General features: G+C 48.6%; 1 long non-coding RNA gene and 1 other non-coding gene across 2 annotated transcripts; both read left to right on the top strand.

Annotated features, from left to right (window-relative positions):
* Positions 1-10: 10 nt before the first annotated feature.
* Positions 11-2,726, top strand: LOC111728911. Its single transcript, XR_002775998.1, has 2 exons — positions 11-1,899; positions 2,039-2,726. It is a non-coding gene; the product is annotated as an uncharacterized LOC111728911 (long non-coding RNA).
* Positions 2,727-3,135: 409 nt separating this feature from the next.
* On the top strand, positions 3,136-3,268 carry LOC111728919. The gene has a single exon (XR_002776001.1). It is a non-coding gene; the product is annotated as a small nucleolar RNA SNORA14 (small nucleolar RNA).
* Positions 3,269-3,501: the final 233 nt, after the last annotated feature.

Here is a 3,501-nt window from a genome sequence, read left to right as displayed (position 1 = left end):
GTAAATACTTGTTACTTGATCATTCTTGAGCATTTTTGCATCTGTTTCTAGTTAAATTTATATTAAGATGCATCATTTATAGACTATAGACTCTCTATAGATACATATAGTTTATAATTTTATTGGGTATATTTTATTTTATAGTATATACGTATATAAATTTATATAATTTTAGTGTCCTTAACAGAGAGCGTTCCTTTCGGTTTCTTAGGTTTTCATGTAAAGAACCCTGGACTGGGGTGTAAGGGCATCTGCTTCTTGACCCAGCTCTCTGGCTGTGCACACATGACCTTGGACAAGCCTCTCTACTCTTTATCTAAATATCTTGGTGAAATAAGGGGCTTGGACCAGATCAGTGGTTTCACACTCTTGACTGTGATCTGCAATAGCATTAATTTTATATTGTGATCAGTCTGAACCTGGATGGATTTAACTGACTTGGAAATTTCACACGACAGTACTGGTCCTTACTACAAGTGTTGGCACCTAATATTTTTAATTCTATTTTCTTAAAAACACGGGTGGTGACCCAGTAAGGTCATCTCACAACCCACTAAGGATTCCACTCAGAAATGTGTGCCTCGGGGACCTCCAGGCTGTTTCTGTTCCAGGATCCTACACTTACAGGTGTTTTACAGCAGATATGTGGAAGTACAGCGTGGTCAAGGGTTTCAAGGGCATGGATGTTGCTCTAACTGCACTTTGTATAAAGAACTTACCTGGGCTATTGTACCTCGTAGTAGTGACCTCGACATTTGTGCCGTATTTACTGTGCACCGCACAGGGACGGAGAGAAGTAGCATGTTCTTTGTTTATTCAGGAGTCATAACCTAGTGGCCACGTAATCTCAAATTTTCAAGAGTCGAGTTCTAGGTCTCACGTCACCTGTATGGCTATATGGCCTTGGACACGTCTTTTGTGTTCCAAACAGCTGCGGCTCAGGACATACCTCTGTCAGTTGAGATTCACTGAGAGCTTTTTGGGATAGGAAGAATCAGATCATATAAGGAAAAGTTCTGTGTGTCATTCTGTGTGCGATCCTCTGATCTTGGTCATTGTCTTGGCTTGGGGACAGATGCACCTCCACACCCTTCCCTTTCCCGCATCCCAGCCTTGGCAGCGCACGCGTGCCTTTGGTCTAGCTTCCAGTCTTCCGTGGGTCTCAGCTTCATTATCAACTAAACGGATGGCTTTCTGGACTGCGTTGCGGCCTCCAGCTGTGTCGTTCCCATGGCGCCCTTACAACGTATGAAACCAACTACTCAGAGTTAGGCCAGGCTTCATAGGTTAAGGGGTACGGTCTTCTACGAGATTGCCTCACTTCAGACACCAGTCACAAATTTGGGGGTCCACGGGCCTTTTGAGCAGCTAGCTACTAATTTGGGGGTTCCCACTACCTCCTCAAGTTCCATAGTTCATTATAAGGACTCAACTAACTCAGGAATGTGCTATAGTTATGATTATTTTTATTATAACAAAAGAATTCAAATCAAAACCAGACAGAAAGATGCATAGGGAGAGATGCATAGGGCAAGTTCCAAACTCAAAAGCTTCCACTGTCCCTTCCCTATGGAGTCAGAACACCTCAAGGTCCTCGTACATGGCACATTGCCACGTAACTACACAGAGTGTTGCCAATCCCCGAAAGCTCACTCTGTGTCTATAGTCTTGATCCGAGTTTCACAAGTTGATCTCAATCCTGGCCCCTTTTACTCCCCAGAGGGCTGAGTCCTACCCTTCTATTCTCGTGGTTGGTCTTTCCCTCCTGGCCCGCCCCCGAGCCACCTCCTTAGCATAAAGTGCCAGGGCCTCGGGAGAGCAGCCAGCCAGGTTATCACCTGTACTTCTCTCCCCATGGTACTCATCGCCTTGCGGTTCTTTAACGTCCGCTTTCTGCCCGTGCGTTGTTTTTGTTTTTGGGGTTTTTTTTTTTTTTTGGTAGTGTGTGTCTTTCTAAATCTAAACTACATATATAATGTTTTCTGTGGCTATCCAACTCACGTTTTCTATTTTTTTTTCCTTTAACCTCTTTTACCAGTTATATTTTTCCAGCAATTGCGCCATTTTCTTCCACTCTTCACGAAACCATATCGTAACATTTTGGAATTGAAATCACTAAATTGAGCTTGTTGCATAGTGGATCGTGATTGAACTTGAAAGGCATATTCAGTTAAAGTAAAAGAAGACACAAGCTGTCTGTATTATATAAGAATAAACTGAAGCATTCGCCGTCAGCGACCTTCGGTCTTTGTCTGCCACCTGCCTCGCGCGCCTTCGGACAAGGCGGGCCCAGTGGCTCCTAAGGCAGAGCGCGGCGCGCGCCGCCCCGGGCGTTCAGATGGGGCCTAAGCCCCCTGCGCAGGCGCACGAGCGGCGCGCGCGCTCCCGCTCAGGCACTGCCGCGGACGGCCCGGGGCCTCTACTCAGGCACTGCCGCGGACGGCCCGGGGGCCTCGGGCGACGTGCCGGAAGTGGCGCTCGGCCTTTCCGCCTGCATCGCAGCGGCCGTCATTCGGAGCGGCGCTGTCCGCTCTCAGGGTGCGTGGGCCTCGTCTTGCTCCTGCGCCCGGCCGGCTACCGACGCCGCTCTACCGTCGAGAGAAGATGGTGGGCCGGAACAGCGCCATCGCCGCCGGTGTGTGCGGGGCCCTCTTCATCGGGTACTGCATTTACTTCGACCGCAAGAGACGGAGTGACCCCAACTTCAAGAACAGGCTGCGAGAACGTGAGTGGGTCCTACGCCGCGGGCCTGCCGCCTCCCGCCCCTGTCCGTGTCCCCTCCCCGCCGGGCGGGCGGGCGACGACGGGCCGCCGCGAGCTGCGAACCGGAAGGAGGTGCCGGCGCTCCCGCGCGCCCCTAGAGCTGCTCCTGGCCCTGAGCCCTGCGACGTCCCTCCATTTTGGAGGAGCGATTTTCCCATTTTGTTTTCCCCACTTTCGCCGTGTAAATTGCACTCCAGTTGGTCTTTTGATTTAGGTTGTGTATGTTTGTTGGAAGGTGGGGTCTTGGGTCTCTTTTTTTGCGTTCACCTCTTAAAATCTCTATTCTTAACTGGAAAGTCGTGGGGTTTTTTTTTTTACATTTTCCGAGTTTGTGCGCGAGTCTGGGTCTGCGAATCCTACGCGGCATCGTGGTTGCATTCTTAAACCCTCTTGGTAGCTTCGCTTCAAAGCTTCCAAGATATGAGTGAATGCTATAGAAACTGCAGGGGAGTCCAAAGGCTGCGCATCTCCTGTGGCTCAGTTTTATTTCATACCTGCGACATCTTTTAAGAGATAGATGAGAGGGAAATCGTTTCCCCAAAACCACTGTGGTCTTCGAATTTAGGAGGCATGCTCATTTGCGTTAGAAGAGCAAATTTGCTGCAGTGTGAAACATTTTTGTCATTTATCTAGGTTGCTCATTCGAAACAGTTTCTGGAGTTAAATTGATAATGTAGGTTATTATAGATCAGGAAGTACAAGGGAGTGATTGTCCTAGGTCACACTTTTTAAGCCGTA

This window comes from Pteropus vampyrus, unplaced genomic scaffold (genome assembly GCF_000151845.1).
Source record: "Pteropus vampyrus isolate Shadow unplaced genomic scaffold, Pvam_2.0 Scaffold237, whole genome shotgun sequence".
Lineage (NCBI taxonomy): Eukaryota > Metazoa > Chordata > Mammalia > Chiroptera > Pteropodidae > Pteropus > Pteropus vampyrus.
Note: the sequence above shows the minus strand (reverse complement) of the source record. Positions and strands in the feature narration are given on the sequence as shown.